This window comes from Triticum aestivum, chromosome 2B (assembly GCF_018294505.1).
Source record: "Triticum aestivum cultivar Chinese Spring chromosome 2B, IWGSC CS RefSeq v2.1, whole genome shotgun sequence".
NCBI lineage: Eukaryota > Viridiplantae > Streptophyta > Magnoliopsida > Poales > Poaceae > Triticum > Triticum aestivum.
The window spans coordinates 396,484,178-396,496,807 of record NC_057798.1 but is presented as its reverse complement, the minus strand read 5'-3'; positions in this window follow the sequence as shown (position 1 = coordinate 396,496,807).

Below are 12,630 nucleotides of genomic sequence, written 5' to 3'. Positions count from 1 at the left end.
TCCAGGTCATGCTTAAGGCTGCCAGGGTGAGAGGTCCTCATCGGCTTCCACGACAAGTTCACAGTCGTCAAGAAGCTCACGGACGACCTTGACATACGCCTCTAGCCCATGTTCCCAGGCTCTATGATGCCCGCCTCCCTCAACAACCTCTATGGTGACAACCTCTTCGACGTACTGGTGGCCCTGCGACTGGCGCCGTCACACCGGAGAATGTCCACCTCGAGGTCGTGCTCGCCGCGCAGTGCCTGGCGCAGCAAGACACCATCGACATAATCACCCACATCTACGCGCAAATCCTCCACAAGGACTACTACGTGCAAGACGAGGATGATAGGATGATGGCCTCCTTGGACCGCGGGACAACCTTGGACACCATTGTTCAGAAGCACGTTGAGCTCGCCTCCAATGCCACTGCTCCTCACACGTCGGTTGGTGACCTGGCGCACTAGGGCGTGAGGATGTCGTTGATGGATCTGTATGTTTCTTTATCTTTCCGTCAATTGCATGTAGTAGTATATTGAACTAGTAATTATCTTACCTTTTGCATCAACTTCATGATTTTCTTACGTACTCCATGCATGAACCGCGCCAGAACCAAACTTCTCATTACACTAGGAAAATCGTTATTTCTATCTATCGGTCGTGCCATGGAGCAGAACCAAATTTTACAAGTTACAAGTTCAAAAGGAAAAACCTGCCGTGTTCGCATCGCACCCCCACACAGTTGGTCCGACACACCTCTCAAGGGGGAATGCGTGCTGTGTTGCATTTTCACTGACAAGTGGGACCGCAGTTGAGCAAACCGACTATCGACAAACCCCCACCCCGCCCACCGCGTGATAGCTGAGTTAGAGAAATCAGGAGGGGGAAGAAATAGCTATAGCATGGACTCCAAGAAAATTTGTGTCAGATGGGACTCGTGTGGGTGACGTGCGTCGTACTGCTAGACGTGAATGCTAGTTATGGCCCATGCCACCCCACTATATCGAGGTGCTGATTACGTAGAGCGAACACATTATCTCTCCAGGAGTACGGTACACCACTAGTACTACTCACATTGTGACGAAATTTCCTGGAGTCCATGCTCAGCCCTCCTCTCTCTCTCTCTCTCTCTCTCTCTCTCTCTCTCTTCTCAGCCAGTCAGCAGATGTGCAGAGTGTGCCTGTCGTCTATTTTCTCACATGCGGTCCCACATGTCAGTGAAAACGCAAGACGACCCACTAAACCTGCACATCTTTCACCTCGACGTGCCGGTGATGAAAAACAAATCCAATAAAGATCTTTGGTGGCCGCTTTTGGAGTTACTCAAGAGTAAGATTCTATTTACAGTTTAACCCAAGATGCACATCACGTGGCTTCATCTAGCACTCCATTTTCTTGCATGACACGACCAGGATGCTGGATGTCCCATGTGTCGGCAAAAGGAGGAAGAACTCGACCAAATCTTCTCCACATTTAGACCAGAGGAGTAGGAAACACAGCAAGCCCCGTGCCTCATCATACATAGTGTACAAGCCACCTCACGCTATCACTATATTTCTCAGGCTCCGTGTGACACCTAGCTCTAGTTGATGGTACGGTACTACTAGGACTAACTATTGTACTATCATACTATTAGGTTGGCTCTATGTGATGTGGCAACTTCATACAACCGGATGTTGGCTATACCACTACTATGGTACTCACACTCCAAGAAGTGACTCGAAAACCATTCATAAATTGAGTTTATCACATGCATATGCAAATCTACCATTCATTGCATACAACAAGTCATCAACACACAACGACAATGAGGATACATGTTGGATTATAGATTATTTCCAACAAAACATTCTAGTAAATACTAAAGTTTTTATCACACAACAAATAACAAGCAATGAAATAAACTTCAGCTCAACCAATCCTCGGCATTGGAAACGCCTGCTTTGAACCATAAATAAGCCTCTGGGAAGGGCCAGCTATTGTCAATATTGAGACCAACACATGACTCATCATCCAGGCTGAAGCGGCCTATATCAGGATGCATATTGTGATAGCCAGGGTAGGGAACCATAGCAATGTCTGATGTATAGATACAATTGCTTCTCATAAATGGTAGTAATGTTGTGCCAACAGTAGCTGGATCGCCTTTCACCATCATTGGATAGTTTCGTCCAAGGAAGAGCGAGTTTTCTCCAAGACTATCAATATTGAACCAGGGAGAAGGTGCTAGCACTAGCACACTAGTATCCATCCCTAATAGCCTGCAACGGATGTTGGAATAGGTCCGGAGAGTGCGACCATGGGAGATAACAACTGCTTCCTTAGTAACATCAACAGTGTCTTGTATACAGACAAGAAGAGGTGATCCATTGAAATAAGTTGCCAGGCGCCACTGAGTATGTAGGTCATGCTCGTGATCATCACCATCATCATCTCCCCCTTGGTTATAATTTTTTTCAAGTATAGGTGGTGGAATGTTCACAGGACCTTCGAAACACAAGAAGGTTAATTAGTACAGAGATACTAACTTGCATGCATGTGGATGAAACAATTCTAATTATGGCGGAAGACAAACATATGGAAACCATAAGGATTCCATGCAAAAACAGTACCACTCGAGTGGTGGCAGCAGACACAAGACGCTCGTATTGAATTGCATCACAATACTCATCTGTGTACATAAATTGATTTTTGAGCAATATCCATCGAGGCGTGGAAGTAAGGACGGCAACAAGCTTGTCGAAGATAGCAACAACATCATAGTTCGTGTAATCCCAAGAGCGGTTGATAACTTACCAAATTTCTATCTTCCATAGATGACAGTCACCATGATCGTATTTGAACGTACGTAGATCATCTGTGTGCTCAACCTCAGGGCACTCTAAGATTTTTGGAAGTGGAACCCAGTGATGAGTGTACACATTCACAAGTTCCCACTCGCAGTTGTGCCCAATATAAACAACCCAATCTCCATTTGCGCCTGCCCAGGCCTTACCATTAAGCGATGGCATCTTAACAACACACGTATCATTATCAAGTGGCATCAACTTGCACAAGGCGAGGCTTCCATCGTCTATGCGCCAGCGAGCAGGGTCATGGTGGAGAAGATAGGGAGATCAAACCGCGCCTGGACCCTTGGGTTCTTTGTAATGATGTTATATGTTGAGTAGAGAATGGTCTTGCACGAACCTGCCATGCTAGATGAGGTGATGACATCGCACCGATCAATGAGTTCCTCCACCACGTCATCTTTCAGATCGGGGCAAGAATAATGGGGTCATTTCTGGCCTGTTCCCTCCATAGAGAAGACGATCGAATAGTGGTAGAAGGAAGGGTGAAGGCAAATGGAGGGAGGAAGAGCGTGCGATGGCAGTTCCAAATCGAGAGGGAAAGGCGAAGAAGCGGTGGACGGTTGCCATAGTAAAGGAAGAGGCGCCCCGGCTTACATAGACGTCCATTTAGAAATTGTACAAAAGGACTCTCCGTCGTCTCACTCACATGTTGGAACGGGACCACATGTCAATGAAACATGGTGTGCTATTTCTCGTGAAAAATGTGATCTAGTTGTGTTGGCCCGAGTTGCCGCATTATTTCTCGACTTTATTTTTTAATGGCGTGCCGTTCAGTTTTGAAGCATGACTAACTGGTATTGTATGCAGAGAAAATATAAACTACTCTACCACTACTCCACCTCTAGTACTAGTATAAAAAAAGATATATAGGCTGGAGCTTCAACGCTTGCTTGCTAAGGGTTGCCCACTTGCTTCTCACACTATCACCCTCTCTCAAGATCTAAAAAAGACAGTGGTGGCCCTCTCTCCCCCTCCTCACTGGTGGTCATAGATCCGTCGGGGAAGAAAAGGACATGCAGCATTGACGCACTCGTCAGTGGCAAGCGAGGTCACGCACTAACGACAAGACCATCCTCTCAGACCTAGCTCCCGCGTGGGATGGCCTCTGTCCCCAAGCTTGCTACCGTAGTGTGTGTAGGACGATGATCACGAGCGAAGCCACTTCCCGCCGACCCTCAGGGATGCTACCTCTTTTTGAACCATACCCTTGTTCTATTGCCCCATCAGCCACGTCACTGCATGTGGATCTTTTTCCACTCCACAGTCTCCCCAATTTGCTATCCTCTGCTCTGCTGGTCACGTAGACGAAAACCTTAATTTGCACTATTAATGGAAACCCTACTTCATGCAGACTAATCCATGTCTGGGTTGAATAAAGAAAGGAAGGGAGAAAGTACTGTCGAAGAGACTAGGTAGCGAACCTGCATCTAGGTTGAAAAGGGGAAAGTCAGTAGCTAAGGAAGGAGTCTCATGTCTCTTGGTTGAAAAGGGGTGAAAAAGGATAGAAAGGCATGACAACAGAATAGAGAATGACCAGGTCGATCGGTTTGTTGTCCTCATATAGGAAAAGGTGGCTAAAGAGAACAAAAATGGGACATAATCCACATATGCTGCCTGGATATTTGTTGCTCTAGGGAACCATACCTCCCTCGCCACTCTATGAGTCCGTGGAGGTCCATCATACTGGTGCGCCCACTGTCTAAATGGGCTTCCCATGCTATTATTGCCACTTTTTTGCTGCTAGTATAATTCCAATAGTAAAGTTAAGCAATGCTACTGCTAAAGTGATGCCACATTTAACTAATGCCGCACTCAGTCTAATGCCACCGATAAATTTAAGCAATGCCATTTAGTGTCACTAGATTATTTCAGGGTTAGCTGTTGATTGTGGATGGAATAAAGATTTTTCAGCTAAAGCATTCTAATGTTGTTGCACAGCCAGTATACCAACGATGAAACTTGTTACTACCTTTAGATTTTTGCACTGTTAATGCTTATAGATTACATGCCTCACTTTCATGAGATAAGTCAATTATTTTGTAGAGTGTCACCAAAATGCCAAGGCGCTGATGTCAAATTATTTTGGTGAAACTGAAAAAAAAGTTACAAAGAGAAGAGGAAAGGTCAAGAGTGGGCACCTCCTTCTCCGGTTGTTTTCTTGATTCGGTTGATCAAGTTTTTATGTTTGATCGATTATCAAGATTGGCATAGCAATTTTTAAGTCCCCTCGAGTTCAAAATGATATTTACCTTGAAGGTACATGGTTTGCAATTTTTTATACTGTCATTAGTTAATAATGCTAGTTACCTTCAGACTTTTGTATTTGGTTTAATGCTATTGCACAACTAGTATACAAATGCTGAAACTTGTTACCTTTACATTTTGTATTGTTAATGCTTATAGAAATCTTCCAGTGCTAGCTTATGGAAATCTATTCAGTAAAAGCATTGTAATGTACCCTATAATAAAAAAAACTACTCTACTGTTGCACTAGCCACTGGATTAGTGTATATTTGTACTATTCGAATGGTGTTGCATTAGCGTATGTACATATTAAAGTGTGGCAAGCTTTCCCAGATATGTGCTCAAGAAAACTACTACATGTTTTTCTAAATACTAGACATTTGGGTACTTTAAATTGAACTGTGAAAATGTCTTATATTAAGGAGCAGAGGGTGTAGAGTTCACTCAAATTACGCCGGTAAAGCTAGTCACACCTTTGTTAAAATTAATGTTCATTATGTTATCGGAGGAGGTCTGTTTGTTTGCCTCTAATGCCTGTCGATTACTTACGTGACATCATATTGTAATGGCAAGTCATTTATTTTTGTACAGTGTTACTAAATTGTCAAGGTGGTGATGGCCTTTTATTTTAGTTGAACTACACAAAATATGCTTAAAAGAATAGGAAAGGTCAGGAATGGTTCAGTTTTTAAGAAAATACTATGTATGCCTTCCTGACATTAGCCATTGTTGCCTTATTTATTCCTTCAAACAGGTGGTTAGAAACGGTCTTGCTACCTTTTCCCATTAAGAAATTGGAATGCTTATATTCATGAGTCTATGCTTCAACTAGTTCCACTTTTATAGTAATCACACTTTCAATATCTGTGCAAACAGGGATGCTCGATTTTAGTGGAACTGCACAAAAAGTCCAAATGGTTCAACATTAGGAGCATGTTTTCTTCCAAACCGTTATATCCAATTGGTGGCACTATGAGCTGTTCATTATGAAGGTACATGGTTTGCTATTATCTTGCTACTCTTTTTGTACTATCATTAGATAGTAATATTAGTGGTTTGCATGTGAATTTATTGGCAGGGTGGACCTACATTGGAGGTGCAGGACATGATTCAATGATTGGATGCTTAGTTTCGGTTGTATCAATTTCACCTCTTCCATCACTACGAACATGGATATCCTTGCTCTGATGAAGAATAGGCGTTATATTTCTGCTTAGTACTAGCAAATCAATTCAGTACGAAATTGTCCAGGGCAAAACATAATAATACCAAATTGTCCAGTCCAAAACATGACATATGCTAAGCGGAAGAGACGTGTTTAAACTGAAAATTCAAGGTGGGGTATATGTTTACTAGATGCTTGATATTTGTGCAGACAGGTGTCCGCCCGTCGCTATTTGGCAAACAAACAAAGTGACCACAATTTTGGTGGAACTGCTAAAGAGAATAGTATAGTCACTTCACGTAGTGCCATTTGAAAATAGACATAGAAAGATTGGATAGTCACTTCATGGACTGCACAAAAGTAGTATTGTACTATTTATTGGCCAACATTATGTGCTTCATTGCTTTGGTCTCATTATACAATGGGCATCATTTTGCCTAAGTTATAGTTTGTATTCCGAAAATAGTCTCTCCGTGTGATCAAGAGAAGACCAAATCATATTGCAGTGGATGTTCCTCCATCATGTGTGGTTCATTCTCATGGTTCCAAATATTGGTGAAACCACTTACGTTCGCAAGAGGAATTGTAGACTTCACAAATAAATTTGTCTTTCACTCTGTACTGAATGTTGGCCCAGAGAAGCATCCATGTTAGTAGGAAGAACATATGTTTTTTCTAGATCTTTGCTTTTGGAGCTACATATTTGTATGTGATCTATGAATCATTGAGATGCATTAACATGTTGATCTTATGTATGGGAATCGTACTAGTTGGTTGTGAATTTGAGCTACTAATGTGAACATATTACAATGCCAGGCCTGTGAGTCTCGTGTGAACATTTAGAACGGATCGGCTCTTACTACTGTGCACAACATGATCCTTATTTCAGTGTTCTTAGTGTTTACAAGTTACTAGCAGTTCCTTATTTCTGTTCGCTCAGTTATTTACAAGTTACTGATCGATCACTAGCTAGCCTACTAATACGCTCCTTGCAGTTTTAGTTGCGATGCAAGATCTGAAGGTGGTAGTTTTTTGAATAAAAATGCCTACCTCTAAAGAAACTGACATGTTGTTCTGAAGAAAATGACATGCGAATCTGAAGAAACTGCCAGCAAAAATGTTCGCAAATGCCTTATCTCCTAGCAAACGTTCATCAGCTATTGCGATCCTACACGTACACTATCCAACCGACTCGATCCTATGCGAATAACCAACGGATCACGCATGTACCTCATCTGGATGAATCGAGTGCACTTGTTTGACCATAATGTCGACGTGCGACCCAACACGGACGGGACGCACCACTAACGGGACGACACAGTCATAATTTCAATTTTTCTAGTTTTCCACGGCAAGCTGGTGCGCTAAGCCATGCCTGCTTATGCATTAAATTCTGATGACCGTATGACTGTCACGTTTCCCGTGACATGCTGGTTCACCTACCTTCCACCTATAATTACTGGTTCCCAGCATTCTCCGGTGGCACCATCACCCAACTCGCCCTATCCTCATAAGCCCCCACCGGCCCAACATCGCTCGCCACTTGCCCTCACTCTCACCACGTCCGTCATGCCCCTGCCCGTCCGCAATAGGCGACGCCAAAGGCGGTCACCACCAGAACTAGTGTTCGGTTTTTCACCGGAAGGCAGACGGAGGGAGGAGGCATTCTAACGTTCTTTAGATGGCAATGCGGAGTATGAGTTCTTGTTGGAGCGCGACCGCTTGGCAGAGGAGTAGCATATCGCCGATTTGCGCCGCCAGTGGGGCATGGAGCAGCAATGCACCGACGCTCTGAGTCACGAGCAGAGCACCCGCAACTGGGCCGACTACGTGGAGGCCGGCGCCCGGCAAATAGCCCTGGAGGCTGTCGGGCACGCACCATCCACGACGTCTAATTTTACTACTAGCTCGTCAAGTGGGTTTCCCGCTTAGAAGCCGAAGCTTCGGTGGACCATGCCAGCATGGAAAGGGCCAACGCGCGTGAGCAACGTGCCCTATCGCACCTCTAGCAAGTCCAAGGTGAGGAGGAGACCGTCAGTGCCGGTGTTTAGTGTGTACCGCAGATGGCGGCCGACATTGTCTAGTTACCTAAGAGTAAGTTAGTACTTGTACACTACTAGAGTATTTGTGGGAGTAGATAGTTAATTTGGCTATGATGGTTGTCAACATGGAAGTTCAGTACTCTATATCTGGATTAGACCTGTTACTTCGCTCTGAATGTTGAACTTTCCGTTTGAACGTATGGAATGGGTTGTTATTTTTTAAATGGGTTGTATTTGTTTGCCACGGGTTTAGAAGCTGACTTGTGGGCCTATTAGGTTGACGCGTACACAATCGGGAGATTATTGTACGTGGAGAGGATGACAGCAGGGACCCACCAGGGTCATGGCAGTACGCAAGCAAGTGCCTCCTTATTTCAAGCCAAAAATGGTTCCTCCTAATGGATTTCTGACATCTTGGTCCCATCACATTGTCAACGTAGTCAATAAACGAGAGAACGACACAATGAGCGGCTGACACCAGGGACCCAACAGCTTGCCGAGTTATTTTTGTTTTTGAGACAGAAGCAGGGTGTCAAGTGGGTTGTGTGGGGCACTCTGGCCTATCTAGCCAGCCTTTTCTTTTATGTTTACCACAAGACCAGCTCGGTAGTTTTTTTCTTTCTAAAAATGGCTAGCCTAGTTTTTTTGTTCTTTTGCACAATATACCCAACCGAGGCCTACTTGCTTTGTCAGCGTTGCTGGGCTGCAAATGTTTCAAGACGAGGAGAGCATCATTCGGCTTGCCCAGAAAATGGGCTATCAGTTATGAGAAATGGGTTGTACATTTAAAACACATCAAACCGGCAATTAGTTTCAAATTATTATTTTTCATTTTGAGATTTTAAATTCCATTGATTTTTATGCATGGACAATTATTTGGATTTTATATTGATTCAAATTTATTTTTTCAAATTAGTTTGATTGTGACTCAAAATTTCAGGATTAAAAACAGTTTAGACCGCACCAAAATATGTAAACTTCCGTATAATTTTTTAACAATGGCCACAATATGGGCTGTTATGCTAACAAAAAGAATATGAGCTCCAAAAAACCCTTAAGAATTAGCAAATGGGTTGTAAGTTATTAGAAATAATGGCAATGGGATATATGTTGTTTTCCACATATTTGAGGCTGACTTGTGCGCCTACTATAGGTTGATGCGCATGCAACGCCGTGTCTACTTAGTCAACACACGAGAGCAGTGACTGTTGGATGTCCATCCAACGAGCATCTTGCTTCTTCAATCTATGCTCTTCCTGCTCCAGCCGCTCAAACAAGCGCCGGCGGGACTGCCTGCTCCCTCCTCCTGCGGCCGGCTATGCTGCCGCACAGGCCTTACCGCCCCACCGTACTCCCATCGCTGGCCTAGCCATCCCTATACTCACCCAGACCTCCTGTTATTCTCCTGTGACGGCAGCCTCACACTGCAGCCAAAGTACTAAACCCTCGTACTCCCCTCCACGTGGGAAACAACTGCCAAGTCTTCCCCGGCTCCTGGTCATTCCCTTCCTAGGCCTCGCCGTCATCCCCACCTTGGTGCTCTCGACGCGGTGTGCTCAACATGGTCAAGGAACGACTTCCATCGGAAGAGGACCGTACGTGGATAGGCAGACAGCTGGGTCCACGGCCGTAGCAAGGAAGTGCCTCCTTATTACGCACAAAATAATGATTCCTCCACCTGACAGAGGGTACCCAACGGAAGGGCCTCTGTATTTTGTGAAAATACATTCCCCCCACTGATAGCTCGAACCCACCAGCTATATCTCTTCGCACGCAAGTGCCTCCTTATTACGCACAAAAAAAGAAGACCGCCACTGCTAGGTGGGACCCACCATATTTGGAGGATGACTTGTGGGCCTACTAAGTTGACGCGGACATAGGGCTTTGTCAACTTAGTCAATATAAACTATTCTAGCTGAAGTAACCGTACGATGTCCATCCAACGGCCATCGTGCTTTTTCAACCTCTGGTCTTCTTGCTCTAGCCGCCCAAACCATTGCGGGCCATGCCGCCTGTTCCAGCCTCTCGTGGTTGGTTGTGCTGCCGCGCAGGCCTCACCGCCCCTCCTACTCCAACCGTTGGCTAGGCCATCCCTCTAGTCACCCACAACCCCTATTATTCTGCGGCGACAACAGCCTTACACCGCAGCCGAACCAGTCAACTCTCGTACTCCTCTCCGCGTGGGCATCCACTGCCGAGTCTTCCCTGGCTCCACGTCGTCCCCTTCCCAGGCCATGCCATCGTCCACCACTTTCATGCTCTTGGCGCGGCATGGGCAAGGTGGTCAAGGAATGACTTCCATCGGAAGAGGACTGTACATGCACTACAAAAAAAGACACATCCGTGACATTTTGGGCCGAACGATTTTTTTTCCTGTCATGCTTATGACACTTCTATGACGATAGTTGTGACAAAACCCAGTATCATCATAAATGTGGTGGGCTCCTACTTCTATGACAACAAATCATGACAGAAAATGGGCTTTTCGTCCTGGGCAGGCTGGAGACGCAGCTGCATGACATTCTTTGGGCTGTCCATATCGGAAAAAACCATGGTAGAAGCGAGGGCGAGGAAAATATCAGGGAGTTCCCGGTTACGGTGGGTGGTTGGGGCCGAGCGATGCACGGAGGGATTGCACATTTCTCTCGTACACGTACGCGCGTGGGTGCGAGGCATTGGGATCTAACTAAACCCGAGCGAGGCGGTCACCTACTAAACCCGAGCGATTGCACTACACGCTACATGTTACTGAACCCGAGCGATCGATCGATCTGGCTGTTAACTGAACCCGATCGAACGATTCCTTCGCTACTTCTACTAACTAAAGCCGATCAAACCTGGTGCCTCTTGATGAATAGTGAGCGTTGTTGGGGGTTGGATGAACAGTTCCCGGTGGGGGTTGGATGAATAGGACCCGTGGTAGGGAGGCCGTTGCAGTTGGATGAACAGTACCCCGATCGAGCCGGTTGGGGTGGATGAACACCATGGAGGGCTGTTGAACAGTAGCCATGGAGGGCTAGATGAATAGTAGCCATGGAGGGGTGGTTGAACAGTAGCTGGTGGAGGCCGGATGAACAGGAGCTCGTGGATGAGCATGAGCTGATGGAGGCAGGAGGGAGATGCCGTGGATGAACAGTCGCAGGTGGAGGCTGGAGGAGGGCGATGGTGGATGAATAGTAGCCTGTGGAGGCTGGAGCGAGGCAGTAGATGGTGGATGAACAGTAGCACGTGGAGTCCCATTTTGTGATACCCCACACCCCTCCCGATGAACAAGACCCCCGTTTCGACTGCAGGAGGTCAAAGATAAGTTTGTTTCCTCTTTTTTGCGATACGCCATACCCCTCCCGATCAACAGGACCCTGTTTCAACCGTAGGAGATTGAAGAGAAGTCTGTTTCCTCCATTTTGCGGTACGGCAGACTCCTCCCGGTGAACAGGATCCCATTTCGGCCATATGCGGTCAAACAGAAGGGTGTTTCCTTCATTCTGCGGTATGCCAGGCCTCGTTTCGGCTGTTTTGTCCCAGCCGGTTGGCTCCGGATGAACAGGATGCATTTTGTTGCCTCCCTATGAACATGACACAGTTTCTATGTTCCGACCCAGCCGGTTGGCTGCCAATGAACATGACGCTGTTGCTGCCCTCCGTTGCCTCTCCATGTACACGAGCCCTGGCCATACGTATGCACGAATAGGCGTTCGAGACCCCTCCTGTATGTACGTACATTTCCGTATTTACTTTCTTGCACCCTAGCTATACGTACGTGTACGCGATATAGACAAGACTGCGTGACATGCTACGTTCGCGCATCTACTACGACACGTGCCCTTCCTTACTCGGCCACGATTCATCACTGCAGCATGTAGACAGACCGATCGACCAATATGTACGTACATGTTCATGACCAGACAGACAACCCTACATACGGTTCGACCGGGTGGGTCCCAGCTGTCAGGGAGGTAAGGAGGCACTTCCTTGCGTGCGAAGATATAGCTGGTGGGTCCCATCTGTTAGGGGAGAATCATATTTTTTGCTCGTAATATGGACGCACTTCCCTGTGTGCGAAGATGTAGCTGGTGGGTCCCAGCAGTCAGGGGGGAAACGTCTTTTCACGAAATACGGTGGCCTGTCCAGTGATCCCTACTATTAGGTGGAGGAATCATTATTTTGTGCGTAATAAGGAGGCACTTCCTTGCTGCGGCCGTGGACCTAGCTGTCAGCCTCTCCACGTACAGTCCTCTTCCGATGGAAGTCGTTCCTCGACCACATTGACCACGGTGCACCGAGAGCACCAAGGCGGTGGACGACGGCGAGGCCTAGGAAGGGGATGACGCGGAGCCGGGGAAGA